The 24,346-nt window shown below is 45.7% G+C and overlaps 9 non-coding genes across 9 annotated transcripts; all 9 read left to right on the top strand.

The window, feature by feature from the left end:
- Window positions 1-1,347: 1,347 nt before the first annotated feature.
- On the top strand, window positions 1,348-1,419 carry TRNAW-CCA (transfer RNA tryptophan (anticodon CCA)). The gene has a single exon. It is a non-coding gene; the product is annotated as a tRNA-Trp (tRNA).
- Window positions 1,420-7,515: 6,096 nt separating this feature from the next.
- TRNAW-CCA (transfer RNA tryptophan (anticodon CCA)) lies at window positions 7,516-7,587 on the top strand. The gene has a single exon. It is a non-coding gene; the product is annotated as a tRNA-Trp (tRNA).
- Window positions 7,588-8,360: 773 nt separating this feature from the next.
- On the top strand, window positions 8,361-8,432 carry TRNAW-CCA (transfer RNA tryptophan (anticodon CCA)). Its single transcript has one exon. It is a non-coding gene; the product is annotated as a tRNA-Trp (tRNA).
- A 1,417-nt stretch (window positions 8,433-9,849) lies between these two features.
- On the top strand, window positions 9,850-9,921 carry TRNAW-CCA (transfer RNA tryptophan (anticodon CCA)). Its single transcript has one exon. It is a non-coding gene; the product is annotated as a tRNA-Trp (tRNA).
- A 776-nt stretch (window positions 9,922-10,697) lies between these two features.
- On the top strand, window positions 10,698-10,769 carry TRNAW-CCA (transfer RNA tryptophan (anticodon CCA)). The gene has a single exon. It is a non-coding gene; the product is annotated as a tRNA-Trp (tRNA).
- A 1,418-nt stretch (window positions 10,770-12,187) lies between these two features.
- TRNAW-CCA (transfer RNA tryptophan (anticodon CCA)) lies at window positions 12,188-12,259 on the top strand. Its single transcript has one exon. It is a non-coding gene; the product is annotated as a tRNA-Trp (tRNA).
- Window positions 12,260-15,159: 2,900 nt separating this feature from the next.
- TRNAR-CCG (transfer RNA arginine (anticodon CCG)) lies at window positions 15,160-15,231 on the top strand. The gene has a single exon. It is a non-coding gene; the product is annotated as a tRNA-Arg (tRNA).
- A 4,595-nt stretch (window positions 15,232-19,826) lies between these two features.
- Window positions 19,827-19,898, top strand: TRNAW-CCA (transfer RNA tryptophan (anticodon CCA)). The gene has a single exon. It is a non-coding gene; the product is annotated as a tRNA-Trp (tRNA).
- A 2,900-nt stretch (window positions 19,899-22,798) lies between these two features.
- TRNAR-CCG (transfer RNA arginine (anticodon CCG)) lies at window positions 22,799-22,870 on the top strand. Its single transcript has one exon. It is a non-coding gene; the product is annotated as a tRNA-Arg (tRNA).
- Window positions 22,871-24,346: the final 1,476 nt, after the last annotated feature.

The following is a 24,346-nucleotide window of genomic DNA, read 5'->3' as shown; positions in this document are numbered from 1 at the left end:
TGTCTCTTTACCTGTGCTTCATCGACATAAGGCCGTGCAAAACATGCTACCACGTTTGTGCGAACGGCTACCCTAAGCGGACTCGCTGGCGCAACTTTAGCACGTCTGACTCCAGATCAGAAGGTTGCGTGTTCTAATCACGTCCGGGTCATATTCTCTTTTTATTATTTTCATCTATCAGTCTATCTACTTATTTGTCTGTCTGCAATGACTTGTCCCTTTACCTGTGCTTCATCGACAGAAGGCAGAGCAAAACATGCTACCGTGTGTGTGCGAACGGCTACCCTAAGCGGACTCGGTGGCGAAACCTTAGCACGTCTGATTCCAGATCAGAAGTTGCGTGTTCTAATCACGTCCGTGTAAAATTCTCTTTTTGTTATTTTCATCTATCTGTCTATCTACTTATTTGTCCGTCTTCAATGACTTGTTCTTTACCTGTGCTTCGTCGACAGAAGGCCGTGCAAAACTGCTACCGCATGTGTGCGAACGGCCACCCTAAGCGGACTCGGTGGCGCAACTTTAGCGCGTCATACTCCAGATCAGAAGGTTGCGTGTTCCAATCATGTGCGGGTCAAATTCTCTTTTTTGTTATTTTTATCTGTCTATCTACTTATTCGCCATTCTACAATGACTTGTCTCTTTACCTGTGCTTCATTCACAGAAGGCCGAGCAAACCATGCTACCGCGTGTGTGCGAACGGCTACCCTAAGCGGACTCGGTGGCGCCACGGTAGCGCGTCTGACACCAGATCTGAAGGTTGCGTGTTCGAATCGCGTCTGGGTCAAATCCTCTTTTTTATTATTTTTCAACTATCTGTCTATCTACTTATTTGTCTGTCTACAATGACTTGTCTCTTTACCTGTGCTTCTTCGACAGAAGGCCGAGCAAAACATGCTACCACGTGTGTGCGGACGGCTACCCTAAGCGGACTCGGTGGCGCAACTTTAGCGCGTCATACTCCAGATCAGAAGGTTGCGTGTTCGAACCATGTGCGGGTCAAATTCTCCTTTTTGTTATTTTAACTGTCTATCTACTTATTCGTCATTCTACAATGACTAGTCTCTTTACCTTTGCTTCATCGACAGAAGGCCGAGCAAAACATGCTACCACGTGTGTGTGAACGTCTACCCTAAACGGACGTGGTGGCGACACGGTGGCACGTCTGACTCCAGATCAGAAGGTTGCGAGTTCGAATTACGTTGGGGTCAAATTTTTTTTATTATTTTCATCTATCTGTTTATCTACCTATTTGTCTGTCTACATTCACTTGTCTCTTTTTCTGTGCTTCATCGACTCAAGGCCGAGCAAAACATGCTATCGTGTGTGCGAACGGCTACCCTATAAACGGACTCGGTGGTGCAACGGTACCACGGCTGACTCCAGATCAGAAGGTTGTGTGTTCGAATCACGTCCGGGTCAAATTCTCTTTTTATTATTTTTATCTATCTGTATATCTACTCTTTTGTCTGTCTACAATGACTTGTCTCTTTACCTGTGCTTCATCGACAGAAGGTCGAGCAAAACATGCTACCGCGTGTGTGCGAACGGCTACCCTAAGCGGACTCGGCGGCGCAACTTTAGCGCGTCATACTCCAGATCAGAAGCTTGCGTGTTCGAACCATGTGCGGGTCAAATTCTCTTTTTTGTTATTTTTATCTGTCTATCTACTTCTTCGTCATTCTACAATGACTTGTCTCTTTACCTGTGCTTCATCGACAGAAGGCCGAGCAAAACATGCTACTGCGTGTGTGCGAACGGCTGCGCTAAGTGGCCTCGGTGGCGACACAGTAGCACGTCTGACTCCAGATCAGAAGTTCGCGTGTTCGAATCACGTCCGTGTTAATTTCTTTTTTTATGAATTTCATCTATCTGTTTATCTAATTATTTGTCATTCTACAATGACTTGCCCCTTTACCTTTGCTTCGTCGACAGAAGGCCGTGCAAAACATGCTACCGCGTATGTGAAAACGACTACACTAAGTGGACTCGGTGGCGACACGGTAGCACGTCTGACTCCATATCAGAAGGTTGCGTGTTCGAACCACGTCCGGGTCAAGTTCTCTTGTTTATTATTTTCATCTATCTGTCTATCTACTTATTTGACTGTCTACAATGACTTGTCTCTTCACCTGTGCTTCATCGACAGAAGGCCGAGCAAAACATGCAACCGCGTGTGTGCGAAGGGCTACCCTATAGGCGGACTCGGTCGCGCAACGTCACCACGTCTGACTCCAGATGAGAAGGATGCATGTTCGAATCACGTCTGGGTCAAATTCTCATTTTTGTAATTTTTATCTGTCTATCTACTTATTTGTCATTCTACAATGACTTGTCTCTTTACCTGTGCTTCACCGACAGAAGGCCAAGCAAAACATGCTACCACATGTGTGCGAACGGCTACACTAAGTGGACTCGGTGGCGACACGGTAGCACGTCTGACTCCAGATCAGAAGGTCTCGTGGCCGAATCACGTCCGCGTCAAGTTCTCTTTTTCACTATTTTCATCTATCTGTCTACCTACTTATTTGTCTGCCTACAATGACTTGTCCCTTTACCTGTGCTTCATCGACACAAGGCCGAGCAAAACATGCTACCGCGTGTCTGAAAACGGCTACACTAAGTGGACTCGGTGGCGACACGGTAGCACGTCTCACTCCATATCAGAAGGTTGCGTGTTCGAATCACGTCGGGGTCAAGTTCTCTTTTTTATTATTTTCATCTATCTGTCTATATACTTATTTGTCTTTCTACAATGACTTGTCTCTTTACCTTTGCTTCATCGACAGAAGGCCGAGCAAAACATGCTACCGCGTGTGTGCGAACGGCTACCCTAAGCGGACTCGGTGGCGCAACATTAGCACGTCTGACTTCAGATCAGAAGGTTGCGTGTTCTAAACACGTCCGGGTAAAATTTTCTTTTTATTATTTTTATCTATCTGTCTATATACTTATCTGTCTGTCTACAATGACTTGTCTCTTTACCTTTGCTTCATCGATAGAAGGCCGACCAAAACATTCTACCACGTGTGTGCGAACGGCAACCCTAAGCGGACTCTGTGGTGAACCGGTAGCGCGTCTGAATCCAGATCAGAAGGTTGCGTGTTCGAATCACGTCCTGGTAAAATTTTCTTTTTTAATATTTTCATCTATCTGTCTACCTACTTATTTGTCTGTCTACAATGACTTGTCCCTTTACCTGTGCTTCATCGACACAAATCCGAGCAAAACATGTTACCACGTGTCTGAAAACGACTACACTAAGTGGACTCGGTGGCCACACGGTGGCACGTCTGACTCCAGATCAGAAGGTTGCGAGTTTGAATCACGTCCGGGTCAAATTCGCTTTGTGATTATTTTTATCTATCTGTCTATGTACCTATTTGTCTGTCTACAATGAATTGTATTTTTACCTGTGCTTCATCGACGGAAGGGCGAGCAAAACATGCTACCGCGTGTGTGCGAATGGCTACTGTAAGTGGACTCGGTGGCGACCCGGTAGCACGTCTGACTCCAGATCAGAAAGTTGCGTGTTCGAATCACATCCGGGTCAAGTTCTCTTTTCTATTATTTTCATCTATCTGTCTATCTACTTATTTGTCTGTCCACAATGACTTGTCTCTTTACCTGTGCTTCATCGACAGAAGGCCGTGCAAAACATGCTACCACGTGTGTGCGAACGTCTGCCCAAAGCGCACTCGGTGGCGCAACTGTAGTGCGTCTGACTCCCGATCAGAAGGTTGCGTGTTCTAATCACGTCTGGGTCAAATTCTCTTTTTATTATTTTCATCTATCTGTCTGTCCGCTTATTTGTCTGCGTACAATGACTTGTCTTTTTACCTGCGCTTCATCGGTATAAGGCCGTGCAAAACATGCTACCACGTTTGTGCGAACGGCTACCCTAAGCGGACTCGCTGGCGCAACTTTAGCACGTCTGACTCCAGATCAGAAGGTTGCGTGTTCTAATCACGTCTGGGTCAAATTCTCTTTTTATTATTTTCATCTATCTTTCTGTCCGCTTATTTGTCTGCGTACAATGACTTGTCTCTTTACCTGCGCTTCATCGGTATAAGGCCGTGCAAAACATGCTACCACGTTTGTGCGAACGGCTACCCTAAGCGGACTCGCTGGCGCAACTTTAGCACGTCTGACTCCAGATCAGAAGGTTGCGTGTTCTAATCAAGTCCGGGTCAAATTCTCTTTTTATTATTTTCATCTATCAGTCTATCTACTTATTTGTCTGTCTGCAATGACTTGTTCTTTACCTGTGCTTCGTCGACAGAAGGCCGTGCAAAACTGCTACCGCATGTGTGCGAACGGCCACCCTAAGCGGACTCGGTGGCGCAACTTTAGCGCGTCATACTCCAGATCAGAAGGTTGCGTGTTCAAATCATGTGCGGGTCAAATTCTCTTTTTTGTTATTTTTATCTGTCTATCTACTTATTCGTCATTCTACAATGACTTGTCTCTTTACCTGTGCTTCATTGACAGAAGGCCGAGCAAACCATGCTACCGCGTGTGTGCGAACGGCTACCCTAAGCGGACTCGGTGGCGCCACGGTAGCGCGTCTGACACCAGATCTGAATGTTGCGTGTTCGAATCGCGTCTGGGTCAAATCCTCTTTTTTATTATTTTTCAACTATCTGTTTATCTACTTATTTGTCTGTCTACAATGACTTGTCTCTTTACCTGTGCTTCTTCGACAGAAGGCCGAGCAAAACATGCTACCACGTGTGTGCGGACGGCTACCCTAAGCGGACTCGGTGGCGCAACTTTAGCGCGTCATACTCCAGATCAGAAGGTTGCGTGTTCGAACCATGTGCGGGTCAAATTCTTTTTTGTTATTTTAACTGTCTATCTACTTATTCGTCATTCTACAATGACTAGTTTCTTTACCTTTGCTTCATCGACAGAAGGCCGAGCAAAACATGCTACCACGTGTGTGTGAACGTCTACCCTAAATGGACGTGGTGGCGACACGGTGGCACGTCTGACTCCAGATCAGAAGGTTGCGAGTTCGAATTACGTTGGGGTCAAATTTTTTTTATTATTTTCATCTATCTGTTTATCTACCTATTTGTCTGTCTACATTCACTTGTCTCTTTTTCTGTGCTTCATCGACTCAAGGCCGAGCAAAACATGCTACCGCGTGTGTGCGAACGGCTACCCTATAAACGGACTCGGTGGTGCAACGGTACCACGGCTGACTCCAGAGCAGAAGGTTGTGTGTTCGAATCACGTCCGGGTCAAATTCTCTTTTTATTATTTTCATCTATCTGTCTATCTACTCTTTGTCAGTCTACAATGACTTGTCTCTTTACCTGTGCTTCATCGATAAAAGGCCGAGCAAAACATGCTACCACGTGTGAGCGGACGACTACCCTAAGCGGACTCGGTGGCGCAACTTTAGCGCGTCATACTCCAGATCAGAAGGTTGGGTGTTCGAATCATGTGCGGGTCAAATTCTCTTTTTTGTTATTTTTATCTGTCTATCTACTTATTGGTCATTCCACAATGACTTGTCTCTTTACCTGTGCTTCATCGACAGAAGGCCGAGCAAACCATGCTACCGCGCGTGTGCTAACGGCTGCGCTAAGTGGACTCGGTGGCGACACAGTAGCACGTCTGACTCCAGATCAGAAGTTCGCGTGTTCGAATCACGTCCGTGTTAATTTCTTTTTTTATTATTTTCATCTGTCTATCTACTCATTTGTCTGTATACAATGACTTGTCTCTTTACCTGTGCTTCATCGACAGAAGGCCGAGCAAAACATGCTACCGCGTGTGTGCGAACGCCTACACTAAGTGGAGTCGGTGGCGATACGGTAGCACGTCTGACTCCAGATCACATGGTTGCGTGTTCGAATCACGTCTAAGTCAAATAATTTTTTTTATTATTTTCAACTATCTGTTTATCTACTTACTTGTCTGTCTACAATGACTTGTCCCTTTACCTGTGCTTCATCGACACAAGGCCGAGCAAAACATGCTACCGCGTGTGTGCGAAGGGCAACCCTATAAGCGGACTTGGTGGCGCAACGGTACCACGTCTGACTCCAGATCAGAAGGTTGTGTGTTCGAATCACGTTTGGGTAAAATTTTCTTTTTATTATTTTCATCTATCTGAATATCTACTTGTTTTTCTGTCTACAATGACTTGTCCCTTTATTTGGGATTCATCGACAGAAGGCCGAGCAAAACATGCTACCACGTTTGTGCGAACGGCTACCACAAGCGGACTCGGTGGCGCAACTTTAGCGCGTCATACTCCAGATCAGAAGGTTGCGTGTTCGAACCATGTGCGGGTCAAATTCTCTTTTTTTGTTATTTTTATCTGTCTATCTACTTATTTGTCATTCTACAATGACTTGTCTCTTTACCTGTGCTTCATCGACAGAAGGCCGAGCAAAACATGCTACGGCGTGTGTGGGAACGGCTACACTAAGTGGACTTGATGGCGAAACGGTAGCACGTCTGACTCCAGATCAGAAGGTTGCGTGTTCGAATCACGTCCGGGTCAAATTCTCTTTTTTTATTATTTTCATCTATCTGTCTATCTACCTATTTGTCTGTCTACAATGAGTTGTCTCTTCACCTGTGCTTCATCGACAGAAGGCCGAGCAGAACATGCTATCGCGTGTGTGTGAACGTCTACCCTAAACGGACGTGGTGGCGACACGATGGCACGTATGACTCCAGATCAGAAGGTTGCGAGTTCGAATTACGTTCGGGTCACATTTTTTTTATTATTTTCATGTATCTGTTTATCTACCTATTTGTCTGTCTACATTGACTTGTCTCTTTTTCTGTGCTTCATCGACTCAAGGCAGAGGAAAACATGCTACCGCGTGTGTGCGAAGGGCTACCCTCTAAACGGACTCGGTGGTGCAACGGTACCACGGCTGACTCCGGATCAGAAAGTTGTGTGTTCGAATCACGTCCGGGTCAAATTCTTTTTTTATGAATTTCATCTATCTGTTTATCTACTTATTTGTCATTCTACAATGACTTGCCCCTTTACCTTTGCTTCGTCGACAGAAGGCCGTGCAAAACATGCTACCGCGTATGTGAAAACGACTACACTAAGTGGACTCGGTGGCGACACGGTAGCACGTCTGACTCCATATCAGAAGGTTGCGTGTTCGAACCACGTCCGGGTCAAGTTCTCTTCTTTATTATTTTCATCTATCTGTCTATCTACTTATTTGACTGTCTACAATGACTTGTCTCTTCACCTGTGCTTCATCGACAGAAGGCCGAGCAAAACATGCTACCGCGTGTGTGCGAAGGGCAACCCTATAAGCGGACTTGGTGGCGCAACGGTACCACGTCTGACTCCAGATCAGAAGGTTGTGTGTTCGATTCACGTATGGGTCAAATTCTCTTTTTATTATTTTTATCTATCTGGATATCTACTCATTTGTCTGTCTACAATGACTTGTTCCTTTACTTGGGATTCATTGACAGAAGGCCGAGCAAAACATGCTACCACGTTTGTGCGAACGGCTACCCTAAGCGGACTCGGTGGCGCAACGGTAGCGCGTCTGACTCCAGATCTGAAGGTTGCGTGTTCGAATCGCGTCTGGGTCAAATCCTCTTTTTTATTATTTTCACCTATCTGTCTATCTACTTATTTGTTTGTCTACAATGACTTGACTCTTTACCTGTGCTTCATCGACAGAAGGCCGAGCAAAACATGCTACCACGTGTGTGTGGACGGCTACCCTAAGCGGACTCGGTGGCGCAACTTTAGCGCGTCATACTCCAGATCAGAAGGTTGCGTGTTCCAATCATGTACGGGTCAAATTCTCTTTTTTGTTATTTTTATCTGTCTATCTACTTATTCGTCATTCTACAATGACTTGTCTCTTTACCTGTGCTTCATCGACAGAAGGCCGAGCAAAACATGCTACCACGTGTGTGCGAACGGCTGCGCTAAGTGGACTCGGTGGCGACACAGTAGCACGTCTGACTCCAGATCAGAAGTTCGCGTGTTCGAATCACGCCCGTGTTAATTTCTTTTTTTATTATTTTCATCTGTCTATCTACTTCTTCGTCATTCTACAATGACTTGTCTCTTTACCTGTGCTTCATCGACAGAAGGCCGAGCAAAACATGCTACAGCGTGTGTGCGAACGGCTACCCTAAGCGGACTCGGTGGCGCAACGGTAGCACGTCTGACTCCCGTTCAGAAGGTTAAGTGTTCGAATCACGTCCAAGTCGAATTCTCTTTTAATATTTTCATCTACCTGTCTATCTACTCCTTTGTCTGTCTACAATGACTTGTCTATTTACCTGTGCTTCGTCGACAGCAGGCCAAGCAAAACATGCTACCGCGTGTGTGTGAATAGCTACCCTAAACGGACTCGGTGGCGCAACGGTAGCGCGTCTGACTCCAGATCAGAAGGTCGCGTGTTCGAATCACGTCTGGGTCAAATTCTCTTTTTTATTATTTTCCACGATCTGCCTATCTACTTATTTGTCGGTCTACAATAACTTGTCTCTTTACCTGTGCTTCATCGACAGAAGGCCGAGCAAAACATGCTACCGCGTGTGTGCGAAGGGCTACCCTATAGGCGGACTCGGTTGCGCAACGTCACCACGTCTGACTCCAGATGAGAAGGATGCATGTTCGAATCACGTCTGGGTCAAATTCTCTTTTTTGTAATTTTTATCTGTCTATCTACTTATTTGTCATTCTACAATGACTTGTCTCTTCACCTGTGCTTCACCGCCAGAAGGCCAAGCAAAACAAGCTACCACGTGTGTGCGAACGGCTACACTAAGTGGACTCGGTGGCGACACGGTAGCACGTCTGACTCCATATCAGAATGTTGCGTGTTAGAATCACGTCCGGGTCAAGTTCTCTTTTTTATTATTTTAATATATCTGTCTATCTACTTATTTGTCTGTCTACAATGACATGTCTCTTTAGCTGTGCTTCATCGACAGAAGGCCAGGCAAAACATGCTACCACGTGTGTGTAACGGCTACCCTAAGTGGACTTGGTGGCGAACTGGTGGCGCGTCCGACTCCAGATCAGAAGCTGGCGTGTTCGAACCGCGTGCGGGTCAAATTCTCTTTTTTATTATTTTCATCTATCTGTCTATCTACTCTTTTGTCTGTCTACAATGACTTGTCTCTTTACCTGTGCTTCACCTAATGAAGGCCAAACAAAACATGCTACCACGTGTGTGCGAACGGCTACCCTAAGCAGATTCTGAAGCGCAACAGTAGCGCGTCAGACTCCAGATCAGAAGGTAGCGTGTTCGAATCACGTCTGGATGAAATTCTTTCTTTTATTATTTTCAACTATCTGTCTATATACTTATTTGTCTGTCTACAATGGCTTGTCTCTTTACCTGTGCTTCATCGACAGAAGGCCGAGCAAAACATGCTACCACGTGTGTGCGGACGGCTACCCAAAGCGGACTCGGTGGCGCAACTTTAGCGCGTCATACTCCAGATCAGAAGGTTGCGTGATCGAACCATGTGCGGGTCAAATTCTCTTTTTTGTTATTTTAACTGTCTATCTACTTATTCGTCATTCTACAATGACTAGTCTCTTTACCTGTGCTTCATCGACAGAAGGCCGAGCAAAACATGCTACCACGTGTGTGTGAACGTCTGCCCTAAACGGACGTGGTGGCGACACGGTGGCACGTCTGACTCCAGATCAGAAGGTTGCGAGTTCAAATTACGTTGGGGTCAAATTTTTTTTATTATTTTCATCTATCTGTTTATCTACCTATTTGTCTGTCTACATTCACTTGTCTCTTTTTCTGTGCTTCATCGACTCAAGGCCGAGAAAAACATGCTACCGCGTGTGTGCGAACGGCTACCCTATAAACGGACTCGGTGGTGCAACGGTACCACGGCTGACTCCAGATCAGAAGGTTGTGTGTTCGAATCACGTCCGGGTCAAATTCTCTTTTTATTATTTTCATCTATCTGTCTATCTACTCTTTGTCAGTCTACAATGACTTGTCTCTTTACCTGTGCTTCATCGATAGAAGGCCGAGCAAAACATGCTACCACGTGTGTGCGGACGACTACCCTAAGCGGACTCGGTGGCGCAACTTTAGCGCGTCATACTCCAGATCAGAAGGTTGGGTGTTCGAACCATGTGCGGGTCAAATTCTCTTTTTTGTTATTTTTATCTGTCTATCTACTTATTTGTCATTCTACAATGACTTGTCTCTATACCTGTGCTTCATCGACAGAAGGCCGAGCAAAACATGCTACGGCGTGTGTGGGAACGGCTACACTAAGTGGACTTGATGGCGAAACGGTAGCACGTCTGACTCCATATCAGAAGGTTGCGTGTTCGAACCACGTCCGGGTCAAGTTCTCTTCTTTATTATTTTCATCTATCTGTCTATCTACTTATTTGACTGTCTACAATGACTTGTCTCTTTACCTGTGCTTGATCGACAGAAGGCCGAGCAAAACATGCTACAGCGTGTGTGCCAACGGCTACCCTAAGCGGACTCGGTGGCGCAACGGTAGCACGTCTGACTCCCGTTGAGAAGGTTAAGTGTTCGAATCACGTCCAAGTCGAATTCTCTTTTAATATTTTCATCTACCTGTCTATCTACTCCTTTGTCTGTCTACAAAGACTTGTCTATTTACCTGTGCTTCGTCGACAGCAGGCCAAGCAAAACATGCTACCGCGTGTGTGTGAATAGCTACCCTAAACGGACTCGGTGGCGACGCGGTAGCGCGTCTGACTCCAGATCAGAAGGTCGCGTGTTCGAATCACGTCTGGGTCAAATTCTCTTTTTTAATATTTTCAACGATCTGCCTATCTACTTATTTGTCGGTCTACAATAACTTGTCTCTTTACCTGTGCTTCATCGACAGAAGGCCGAGCAAAACATGCTACCGCGTGTGTGCGAAGGGCTACCCTATAGGCGGACTCGGTTGCGCAACGTCACCACGTCTGACTCCAGATGAGAAGGATGCATGTTCGAATCACGTCTGGGTCAAATTCTCTTTTTTGTAATTTTTATCTGTCTATCTACTTATTTGTCATTCTACAATGACTTGTCTCTTTACCTGTGCTTCACCGCCAGAAGGCCAAGCAAAACAAGCTACCACGTGTGTGCGAACGGCTACACTAAGTGGACTCGTTGGCGACACGGTAGCACGTCTGACTCCATATCAGAATGTTGCGTGTTAGAATCACGTCCGGGTCAAGTTCTCTTTTTTATTATTTTAATCTATCTGTCTATCTACTTATTTGTCTGTCTACAATGACTTGTCTCTTTAGCTGTGCTTCATCGACAGAAGGCCAGGCAAAACATGCTACCACGTGTGTGTAACGGCTACCCTAAGTGGACTTGGTGGCGAACTGGTAGCGCGTCCGACTCCAGATCAGAAGCTGGCGTGTTCGAACCGCGTGCGGGTCAAATTCTCTTTTTTATTATTTTCATCTATCTGTCTATATACTCTTTTGTCTGTCTACAATGACTTGTCTCTTTACCTGTGCTTCACCGAATGAAGGCCAAGCAAAACATGCTACCACGTGTGTGCGAACGGCTACCCTAAGCAGATTCTGAAGCGCAACAGTAGCGCGTCAGACTCCAGATCAGAAGGAAGCGTGTTCGAATCACGTCTGGATGAAATTCTTTCTTTTATTATTTTCAACTATCTGTCTATATACTTATTTGTCTGTCTACAATGGCTTGTCTCTTTACCTCTGCTTCATCGACAGAAGGCCGAGCAAAACATGCTACCACGTGTGTGCGGACGGCTACCCTAAGCGGACTCGGTGGCGCAACTTCAGCGCGTCATACTCCAGATCAGAAGGTTGCGTGTTCGAACCATGTGCGGGTCAAATTCTCTTTTTTGTTATTTTAACTGTCTATCTACTTATTCGTCATTCTACAATGACTAGTCTCTTTACCTGTGTTTCATCGACAGAAGGCCGAGCAAAACATGCTACCACGTGTGTGTGAACGTCTACCCTAAACGGACGTGGTGGCGACACAGTGGCACGTCTGACTCCAGATCAGAAGGTTGCGAGTTCGAATTACGTTGGGGTCAAATTTTTTTTTATTATTTTCATCTATCTGTTTATCTACCTATTTGTCTGTCTACATTCACTTGTCTCTTTTTCTGTGCTTCATCGACTCAAGGCCGAGCAAAACATGCTACCGCGTGTGTGCGAACGGCTACCCTATAAACGGACTCGGTGGTGCAACGGTACCACGGCTGACTCCAGATCAGAAGGTTGTGTGTTCGAATCACGTCCGGGTCAAATTCTCTTTTTATTATTTTCATCTATCTGTCTATCTACTCTTTGTCAGTCTACAATGACTTGTCTCTTTACCTGTGCTTCATCGATAGAAGGCCGAGCAAAACATGCTACCACGTGTGTGTGGACGACTACCCTAAGCGGACTCGGTGGCGCAACTTTAGCGCGTCATACTCCAGATCAGAAGGTTGGGTGTTCGAATCATGTGCGGGTCAAATTCTCTTTTTTGTTATTTTTATCTGTCTATCTACTTATTCGTCATTCCACAATGACTTGTCTCTTTACCTGTGCTTCATCGACAGAAGGCCGAGCAAACCATGCTACCGCGCGTGTGCTAACGGCTGCGCTAAGTGGACTCGGTGGCGACACAGTAGCACGTCTGACTCCAGATCAGAAGTTCGCGTGTTCGAATCACGTCCGTGGTAATTTCTTTTTTTATTATTTTCATCTGTCTATCTACTCATTTGTCTGTATACAATGACTTGTCTCTTTACCTGTGCTTCATCGACAGAAGGCCGAGCAAAACATGCTACCGCGTGTGTGTGAACGCCTACACTAAGTGGAGTCGGTGGCGATACGGTAGCACGTCTGACTCCAGATCACATGGTTGCGTGTTCGAATCACGTCTGGGTCAAATAATTTTTTTTATTATTTTCAACTATCTGTTTATCTACTTACTTGTCTGTCTACAATGACTTGTCCCTTTACCTGTGCTTCATCGACACAAGGCCGAGCAAAACATGCTACCGCGTGTGTGCGAAGGGCAACCTTATAAGCGGACTTGGTGGCGCAACGGTACCACGTCTGACTCCAGATCAGAAGGTTTTGTGTTCGAATCACGTTTGGGTCAAATTTTCTTTTTATTATTTTCATCTATCTGAATATCTACTTGTTTTTCTGTCTACAATGACTTGTCCCTTTATTTGGGATTCATCGACAGAAGGCCGAGCAAAACATGCTACCACGTTTGTGCGAACGGCTACCCCAAGCGGACTCGGTGACGCAACTTTAGCGCGTCATACTCCAGATCAGAAGGTTGCGTGTTCGAACCATGTGCGGGTCAAATTCTCTTTTTTGTTATTTTTATCTGTCTATCTACTTCTTCGTCATTCTACAATGACTTGTCTCTTTACCTGTGCTTCATCGACAGAAGGCCGAGCAAAACATGCTACTGCGTGTGTGCGAACGGCTGCGCTAAGTGGACTCGGTGGCGACACAGTAGCACGTCTGACTCCAGATCAGAAGTTCGCGTGTTCGAAACACGTCTGGGTCAAATTCTCTTTTTTATTATTTTCAACGATCTGCCTATCTACTTATTTGTCGGTCTACAATAACTTGTCTCTTTACCTGTGCTTCATCGACAGAAGGCCGAGCAAAACATGCTACCGCGTGTGTGCGAAGGGCTACCCTATAGGCGGACTCGGTTGCGCAACGTCACCACGTCTGACTCCAGATGAGAAGGATGCATGTTCGAATCACGTCTGGGTCAAATTCTCTTTTTTGTAATTTTTATCTGTCTATCTACTTATTTGTCATTCTACAATGACTTGTCTCTTTACCTGTGCTTCACCGCCAGAAGGCCAAGCAAAACAAGCTACCACGTGTGTGCGAACGGCTACCCTAAGCGGACTTGGTGGCGAACTGGTAGCGCGTCCGACTCCAGATCAGAAGCTGGCGTGTTCGAACCGCGTGCGGGTCAAATTCTCTTTTTTATTATTTTCATCTATCTGTCTATCTACTCTTTTGTCTGTCTACAATGACTTGTCTCTTTACCTGTGCTTCACCGAATGAAGGCCAAGCAAAACATGCTACCACGTGTGTGCGAACGGCTACCCTAAGCAGATTCTGAAGCGACACAGTAGCGCGTCAGACTCCAGATCAGAAGGTTGCGTGTTCGAATCACGTCCGTGTTAATTTCTTTTTTTATTATTTTCATCTGTCTATCTACTTCTTCGTCATTCTACAATGACTTGTCCCTTTACCTTTGCTTCATCGACACAAGGCCGAGCAAAACATGCTACCGCGTGTGTGCGAAGGGCAACCTTATAAGCGCACTTGGTGGCGCAACGGTACCACGTCTGACTCCAGATCAGAAGGTTGTGTGTTCGAATCACGTTTGGGTCAAATTTTCTTTTTATTATTTTCATCTATCTGAATATCTACTTGTTTTTCTGTCTACAATGACTTGTCCCTTTATTTGGGATTCATCGACAGAAGGCCGAGCAAAACATGCTACCACGTTTGTGCGAACGGCTACCCCAAGCGGACTCGGTGGCGCAACTTTAGCGCGTCATACTCCAGATCAGAAGGTTGCGTGTTCGAACCATGTGCGGGTCAAATTCTCTTTTTTGTTATTTTTATCTGTCTATCTACTTATTTGTCATTCTACAATGACTTGTCTCTTTACCTGTGCTTCATCGACAGAAGGCCGAGCAACACATGCTACGGCGTGTGTGGGAACGGCTACACTAAGTGGACTTGATGGCGAAACGGTAGCACGTCTGACTCCAGATCAGAAGGTTGCGTGTTCGAATCACGTGCGGGTCAAATTCTCTTATTTTATTATTTTCATCTATCTGTCTATCTACTATTTGTCTGTCTACAATGACTTGTCTCTTCACCTGTGCTTCATCGACAGAAGGCCGAGCTGAACATGCTACCGCGTGTGTGTGAACGTCTACCCTAAACGGACGTGGTGGCGACACGGTGGCACGTATGACTCCAGATCAGAAGGTTGCGAGTTCGAATTACGTTCGGGTCAAATTTTTTTTTATTATTTTCATGTATCTGTTTGTCTACCTATTTGTCTGTCTACATTGACTTGTCTCTTTTTCTGTGCTTCATCGACTCAAGGCCGAGCAAAACATGCTACCGCGTGTGTGCGAAGGGCTACCCTCTAAACGGACTCGGTGGTGCAACGGTACCACGGCTGACTCCGAATCAGAAGGTTGTGTGTTCGAATCACGTCCGGGTCAAATTCTCTTTTTATTATTTTCATCTATCTGTATATCTACTCTTTTGTCTGTCTACAATGACTTGTCTCTTTACCTGTGCTTCATCGACAGAAGGTCGAGCAAAACATGCTACCGCGTGTGTGCGAACGGCTACCCTAAGCGGACTCGGTGCGCAACTTTAGAGCGTCATACTCCAGATCAGAAGCTTGCGTGTTCGAACCATGTGCGGGTCAAATTCTCTTTTTTGTTATTTTTATCTGTCTATCTACTTCTTCGTCATTCTACAATGACTTGTCTCTTTACCTGTGCTTCATCGACAGAAGGCCGAGCAAAACATGCTACTGCGTGTGTGCGAACGGCTGCGCTAAGTGGACTCGGTGGCGACACAGTAGCACGTCTGACTCCAGATCAGAAGTTCGCGTGTTCGAAACACGTCTGGGTCAAATTCTCTTTTTTATTATTTTCAACGATCTGCCTATCTACTTATTTGTCGGTCTACAATAACTTGTCTCTTTACCTGTGCTTCATCGACAGAAGGCCGAGCAAAACATGCTACCGCGTGTGTGCGAAGGGCTACCCTATAGGCGGACTCGGTTGCGCAACGTCACCACGTCTGACTCCAGATGAGAAGGATGCATGTTCGAATCACGTCTGGGTCAAATTCTCTTTTTTGTAATTTTTATCTGTCTATCTACTTATTTGTCATTCTACAATGACTTGTCTCTTTACCTTTGCTTCACCGCCAGAAGGCCAAGCAAAACAAGCTACCACGTGTGTGCGAACGGCTACCCTAAGCGGACTTGGTGGCGAACTGGTAGCGCGTCCGACTCCAGATCAGAAGCTGGCGTGTTCGAACCGCGTGCGGGTCAAATTCTCTTTTTTATTATTTTCATCTATCTGTCTATCTACTCTTTTGTCTGTCTACAATGACTTGTCTCTTTACCTGTGCTTCACCGAATGAAGGCCAAGCAAAACATGCTACCACGTGTGTGCGAACGGCTACCCTAAGCAGATTCTGAAGCGACACAGTAGCGCGTCAGACTCCAGATCAGAAGGTAGCGTGTTCGAATCACGTCTGGATGAAATTCTTTCTTTTATTATTTTCAACCATCTGTCTATATACTTATTTGTCTGTCAACAATGGCTTGTCTCTTTACCTGTGCTTCATCGACAGAAGGCCGAGCAAAACATGCTACCACGTGTGTACGGACGGCTACCCTAAGCGGACTCGGTTGCGCAACTTTAGCGCGTCATACTCCAGATCAGAAGGTTGCGTGTTCGAATCACGTCCGTGTTAATTTCTTTTTTTATTATTTTCATCTGTCTATCTACTTCTTCGTCATTCTACAATGACTTGTCTCTTTACCTGTGCTTCATCGACAGAAAGCGAGCAAAACATGCTACTGCGTGTGTGCGAACGGCTGCGCTAAGTGGACTCGGTGGCGACACAGTAGCACCTCTGACTCCAGATCAGAAGTTCGCGTGTTCGAATCACGTCCGTGTTAATTTCTTTTTTATTATTTTCATCTGTCTATCTACTTCTTCGTCATTCTACAATGACTTGTCTCTTTACCTGTGCTTCATCGACAGAAGGCCGAGCAAAACATGCTACTGCGTGTGTGCGAACGGCTGCGCTAAGTGGACTCGGTGGCGACACAGTAGCACGTCTGACTCCAGATCAGAAGTTCGCGTGTTCGAATCACGTCCGTGTTAATTTCCTTTTTTAATATTTTCATCTATCTGTCTATCTACCGATTTGTCTGTCTACAATGACTTGTCTTTTTACCTGTGCTTCATCGACAGTAGGCCAAGCAAAACATGCTAACACGTGTGTGCGAACGGCTACCTTAAGCGGACTCGGTGGTGCAACTTTAGCACGTCTGACTCCAGAGCAGAAGGTTGCATGTTCTAATCACGTCCGGGTCAAATTCTCTTTTTGTGAATTTCATCTATCTGTTTATCTACTTATTTGTCCTTCTACAATGACTTGTCTCTTTACCTTTGCTTCTTCGACAGAAGGCCGTGCAAAACATGCTACCGCGTATGTGAAAACGGCTACACTAAGTGGACTCGGTGGCGACACGGTAGCACGTCTGACTCCATATCAGAAGGTTGCGTGTTCGAAGCACGTCCGTGGTAATTTCTTTTTTTATTATTTTCATCTGTCTATCTACTTATTTGTCTGTCTACAATGACTTGTCTCTTCACCTGTGCTTCATCGACAGAAGGCCGAGCAAAACATGCTACCGCGTGTGTGCGAAGGGACACCCTATAAGCGGACTTGGTGGCGACACGTTAGCACATCTGACTCCAGATCAGAAGTTCGCGTGTTCGAATCACCTCCATGTTAAGTTCTTTTTTAATATTTTCATCTATCTGTCTATATACTTATTTGTCTGTCTACAATGACTTGTCTCTTTACCTGTGCTTCATCGACAGAAAGCCGAGCAAAACATGCTACTGCGTGTGTGCGAACGGCTGCGCTAAGTGGACTCGGTGGCGACACAGTAGCACGGCTGACTCCAGATCAGAAGTTCGCGTGTTCGAATCACGTCCGTGTTAATTTCTTTTTTTATTATTTTCATCTGTATATCTACTTCTTCGTCATTCTACAATGACTTGTCTCTTTACCCGTGCTTCATCGACAGAAGGCCGAGCAAAACATGCTACTGCGTGTGTGCGAACGGCTGCGCTAAGTGGACTCGGTGGCGAAACAGTAGCACGTCTGACTCCAGATCAGAAGTTCGCGTGTTCGAATCACGTCCGTGTTAATTTCTTTTTTTATTATTTTCATCTATCTGTCTATCTACCGATTTGTCTGTCTACAATGACTTGTCTTTTTACCTGTGCTTCATCGACAGCAGGCCAAGCAAAACATGCTAACACGTGTGTGCGAACGGCTACCTTAAGCGGACTCGGTGGTGCAACTTTAGCACATCTGACTCCAGATCAGAAGGTTGCATGTTCTAATCACGTCCGGGTCAAATTCTCTTTTTGTGAATTTCATCTATCTGTTTATCTACTTATTTGTCCTTCTACAATGACTTGTCCCTTTACCTTTGCTTCTTCGACAGAAGGCCGTGCAAAACATGCTACCGCGTATGTGAAAACGGCTACACTAAGTGGACTCGGTGGCGACACGGTAGCACGTCTGACTCCATATCAGAAGGTTGCGTGTTCGAACCACGTCCGGGTCAAGTTCTCTTCTTTATTATTTTCATCTATCTGTCTATCTACTTATTTGTCATCTGTCTACAATGACTTGTCTCTTCACCTGTGCTTCATCGACAGAAGGCCGAGCAAAACATGCTACCGCGTGTGTGCGAAGGGACACCCTATAAGCGGACTTGGTGGCGACACGGTAGCACATCTGACTCCAGATCAGAAGTTCGCGTGTTCGAATCACCTTCGTGTTAAGTTCTTTTTTATTATTTTCATCTATCTGTCTATCTACTTATTTGTCTGTCTACAATGACTTGTCTCTTTACCTGTGCTTCATCGACAGAAGGCCGAGCAAAACATGCTACCGCGTGTGTGTAACGGCTACCCTAAGCGGACTCGGTGGCGAACTGGTAGCGCGTCCGACTCCAGATCAGAAAGTTGCGTGTTCGAGTCACGTCCGGGTCAAATTCTCTTTTCTATTATTTTCATCTGTCTATCTACTTATTTGTCTGTCTACAATGACTTGTCTCTTTAGCTGTGCTTCATCGACAGAAGGCCAGGCAAAACATGCTACCACGTGTGTGTAACGGCTACCCTAAGCGGACTCGGTGGCGAACTGGTAGCGCGTCCGACTCCAGATCAAAAGCTGCCGTGTTCGAACCGCGTGCAGGTCAAATTCTCTTTTTTATTATTTTCATCTATCTGTCAATCTACTCTTTTGTCTGTCTACATTGAGTTGTCTCTTTACCTGTGCTTCACCAAATGAAGGCCAAGCAAATCATGCTACCACGTGTGTGTGAACGGCTACCCTAGGCAGATTCTGAAGCGCAACAGTAGCGCGTCAGACTCCAGATCAGAAGGTAGCGTGTTCGAATCACGTCTGGATGAAATTCTTTTTGTTATTATTTTCAACTATCTGTCTATATACTTATTTGTCTGTCTACAATGGCTTGTCTCTTTACCTGTGCTTCATCGACAGAAGGCCGAGCAAAACATGCTACCACGTGTGTGCGGACGGCTACCCTAAGCGGACTCGGTTGCGCAACTTTAGCGCGTCATACTCCAGATCAGAAGGTTGCGTGTTTGAATCATGTGCGGGTCAAATTCTCTTTTTTGTTATTTTTATCTGTCTATCTACTTATTCGTCATTCTACAATGACTAGTCTCTTTACCTGTGTTTCATCGACAGAAGGCCGAGCAAAACATGCTACCACGTGTGTGTGAACGTCTACCCTAAACGGACGTGGTGGCGACACAGTGGCACGTCTGACTCCAGATCAGAAGGTTGCGAGTTCGAATTACGTTGGGGTCAAATTTTTTTTTATTATTTTCATCTATCTGTTTATCTACCTATTTGTCTGTCTACATTCACTTGTCTCTTTTTCTGTGCTTCATCGACTCAAGGCCGAGCAAAACATGCTACCGCGTGTGTGCGAACGGCTACCCTATAAACGGACTCGGTGGTGCAACGGTACCACGGCTGACTCCAGATCAGAAGGTTGTGTGTTCGAATCACGTCCGGGTCAAATTCTCTTTTTATTATTTTCATCTATCTGTCTATCTACTCTTTGTCAGTCTACAATGACTTGTCTCTTTACCTGTGCTTCATCGATAGAAGGCCGAGCAAAACATGCTACCACGTGTGTGTGGACGACTACCCTAAGCGGACTCGGTGGCGCAACTTTAGCGCGTCATACTCCAGATCAGAAGGTTGGGTGTTCGAATCATGTGCGGGTCAAATTCTCTTTTTTGTTATTTTTATCTGTCTATCTACTTATTCGTCATTCCACAATGACTTGTCTCTTTACCTGTGCTTCATCGACAGAAGGCCGAGCAAACCATGCTACCGCGCGTGTGCTAACGGCTGCGCTAAGTGGACTCGGTGGCGACACAGTAGCACGTCTGACTCCAGATCAGAAGTTCGCGTGTTCGAATCACGTCCGTGGTAATTTCTTTTTTTATTATTTTCATCTGTCTATCTACTCATTTGTCTGTATACAATGACTTGTCTCTTTACCTGTGCTTCATCGACAGAAGGCCGAGCAAAACATGCTACCGCGTGTGTGTGAACGCCTACACTAAGTGGAGTCGGTGGCGATACGGTAGCACGTCTGACTCCAGATCACATGGTTGCGTGTTCGAATCACGTCTGGGTCAAATAATTTTTTTTATTATTTTCAACTATCTGTTTATCTACTTACTTGTCTGTCTACAATGACTTGTCCCTTTACCTGTGCTTCATCGACACAAGGCCGAGCAAAACATGCTACCGCGTGTGTGCGAAGGGCAACCTTATAAGCGGACTTGGTGGCGCAACGGTACCACGTCTGACTCCAGATCAGAAGGTTTTGTGTTCGAATCACGTTTGGGTCAAATTTTCTTTTTATTATTTTCATCTATCTGAATATCTACTTGTTTTTCTGTCTACAATGACTTGTCCCTTTATTTGGGATTCATCGACAGAAGGCCGAGCAAAACATGCTACCACGTTTGTGCGAACGGCTACCCCAAGCGGACTCGGTGACGCAACTTTAGCGCGTCATACTCCAGATCAGAAGGTTGCGTGTTCGAACCATGTGCGGGTCAAATTCTCTTTTTTGTTATTTTTATCTGTCTATCTACTTCTTCGTCATTCTACAATGACTTGTCTCTTTACCTGTGCTTCATCGACAGAAGGCCGAGCAAAACATGCTACTGCGTGTGTGCGAACGGCTGCGCTAAGTGGACTCGGTGGCGACACAGTAGCACGTCTGACTCCAGATCAGAAGTTCGCGTGTTCGAAACACGTCTGGGTCAAATTCTCTTTTTTATTATTTTCAACGATCTGCCTATCTACTTATTTGTCGGTCTACAATAACTTGTCTCTTTACCTGTGCTTCATCGACAGAAGGCCGAGCAAAACATGCTACCGCGTGTGTGCGAAGGGCTACCCTATAGGCGGACTCGGTTGCGCAACGTCACCACGTCTGACTCCAGATGAGAAGGATGCATGTTCGAATCACGTCTGGGTCAAATTCTCTTTTTTGTAATTTTTATCTGTCTATCTACTTATTTGTCATTCTACAATGACTTGTCTCTTTACCTGTGCTTCACCGCCAGAAGGCCAAGCAAAACAAGCTACCACGTGTGTGCGAACGGCTACCCTAAGCGGACTTGGTGGCGAACTGGTAGCGCGTCCGACTCCAGATCAGAAGCTGGCGTGTTCGAACCGCGTGCGGGTCAAATTCTCTTTTTTATTATTTTCATCTATCTGTCTATCTACTCTTTTGTCTGTCTACAATGACTTGTCTCTTTACCTGTGCTTCACCGAATGAAGGCCAAGCAAAACATGCTACCACGTGTGTGCGAACGGCTACCCTAAGCAGATTCTGAAGCGACACAGTAGCGCGTCAGACTCCAGATCAGAAGGTTGCGTGTTCGAATCACGTCCGTGTTAATTTCTTTTTTTATTATTTTCATCTGTCTATCTACTTCTTCGTCATTCTACAATGACTTGTCCCTTTACCTTTGCTTCATCGACACAAGGCCGAGCAAAACATGCTACCGCGTGTGTGCGAAGGGCAACCTTATAAGCGCACTTGGTGGCGCAACGGTACCACGTCTGACTCCAGATCAGAAGGTTGTGTGTTCGAATCACGTTTGGGTCAAATTTTCTTTTTATTATTTTCATCTATCTGAATATCTACTTGTTTTTCTGTCTACAATGACTTGTCCCTTTATTTGGGATTCATCGACAGAAGGCCGAGCAAAACATGCTACCACGTTTGTGCGAACGGCTACCCCAAGCGGACTCGGTGGCGCAACTTTAGCGCGTCATACTCCAGATCAGAAGGTTGCGTGTTCGAACCATGTGCGGGTCAAATTCTCTTTTTTGTTATTTTTATCTGTCTATCTACTTATTTGTCATTCTACAATGACTTGTCTCTTTACCTGTGCTTCATCGACAGAAGGCCGAGCAACACATGCTACGGCGTGTGTGGGAACGGCTACACTAAGTGGACTTGATGGCGAAACGGTAGCACGTCTGACTCCAGATCAGAAGGTTGCGTGTTCGAATCACGTGCGGGTCAAATTCTCTTATTTTATTATTTTCATCTATCTGTCTATCTACTATTTGTCTGTCTACAATGACTTGTCTCTTCACCTGTGCTTCATCGACAGAAGGCCGAGCTGAACATGCTACCGCGTGTGTGTGAACGTCTACCCTAAACGGACGTGGTGGCGACACGGTGGCACGTATGACTCCAGATCAGAAGGTTGCGAGTTCGAATTACGTTCGGGTCAAATTTTTTTTTATTATTTTCATGTATCTGTTTGTCTACCTATTTGTCTGTCTACATTGACTTGTCTCTTTTTCTGTGCTTCATCGACTCAAGGCCGAGCAAAACATGCTACCGCGTGTGTGCGAAGGGCTACCCTCTAAACGGACTCGGTGGTGCAACGGTACCACGGCTGACTCCGAATCAGAAGGTTGTGTGTTCGAATCACGTCCGGGTCAAATTCTCTTTTTATTATTTTCATCTATCTGTATATCTACTCTTTTGTCTGTCTACAATGACTTGTCTCTTTACCTGTGCTTCATCGACAGAAGGTCGAGCAAAACATGCTACCGCGTGTGTGCGAACGGCTACCCTAAGCGGACTCGGTGCGCAACTTTAGAGCGTCATACTCCAGATCAGAAGCTTGCGTGTTCGAACCATGTGCGGGTCAAATTCTCTTTTTTGTTATTTTTATCTGTCTATCTACTTCTTCGTCATTCTACAATGACTTGTCTCTTTACCTGTGCTTCATCGACAGAAGGCCGAGCAAAACATGCTACTGCGTGTGTGCGAACGGCTGCGCTAAGTGGACTCGGTGGCGACACAGTAGCACGTCTGACTCCAGATCAGAAGTTCGCGTGTTCGAAACACGTCTGGGTCAAATTCTCTTTTTTATTATTTTCAACGATCTGCCTATCTACTTATTTGTCGGTCTACAATAACTTGTCTCTTTACCTGTGCTTCATCGACAGAAGGCCGAGCAAAACATGCTACCGCGTGTGTGCGAAGGGCTACCCTATAGGCGGACTCGGTTGCGCAACGTCACCACGTCTGACTCCAGATGAGAAGGATGCATGTTCGAATCACGTCTGGGTCAAATTCTCTTTTTTGTAATTTTTATCTGTCTATCTACTTATTTGTCATTCTACAATGACTTGTCTCTTTACCTTTGCTTCACCGCCAGAAGGCCAAGCAAAACAAGCTACCACGTGTGTGCGAACGGCTACCCTAAGCGGACTTGGTGGCGAACTGGTAGCGCGTCCGACTCCAGATCAGAAGCTGGCGTGTTCGAACCGCGTGCGGGTCAAATTCTCTTTTTTATTATTTTCATCTATCTGTCTATCTACTCTTTTGTCTGTCTACAATGACTTGTCTCTTTACCTGTGCTTCACCGAATGAAGGCCAAGCAAAACATGCTACCACGTGTGTGCGAACGGCTACCCTAAGCAGATTCTGAAGCGACACAGTAGCGCGTCAGACTCCAGATCAGAAGGTAGCGTGTTCGAATCACGTCTGGATGAAATTCTTTCTTTTATTATTTTCAACCATCTGTCTATATACTTATTTGTCTGTCAACAATGGCTTGTCTCTTTACCTGTGCTTCATCGACAGAAGGCCGAGCAAAACATGCTACCACGTGTGTACGGACGGCTACCCTAAGCGGACTCGGTTGCGCAACTTTAGCGCGTCATACTCCAGATCAGAAGGTTGCGTGTTCGAATCACGTCCGTGTTAATTTCTTTTTTTATTATTTTCATCTGTCTATCTACTTCTTCGTCATTCTACAATGACTTGTCTCTTTACCTGTGCTTCATCGACAGAAAGCGAGCAAAACATGCTACTGCGTGTGTGCGAACGGCTGCGCTAAGTGGACTCGGTGGCGACACAGTAGCACCTCTGACTCCAGATCAGAAGTTCGCGTGTTCGAATCACGT

This window comes from Rhipicephalus microplus, chromosome 5, assembly GCF_043290135.1.
Source record: "Rhipicephalus microplus isolate Deutch F79 chromosome 5, USDA_Rmic, whole genome shotgun sequence".
Classification (NCBI taxonomy): domain Eukaryota; kingdom Metazoa; phylum Arthropoda; class Arachnida; order Ixodida; family Ixodidae; genus Rhipicephalus; species Rhipicephalus microplus.
This window is presented reverse-complemented; position numbering and strand designations above follow the sequence as displayed.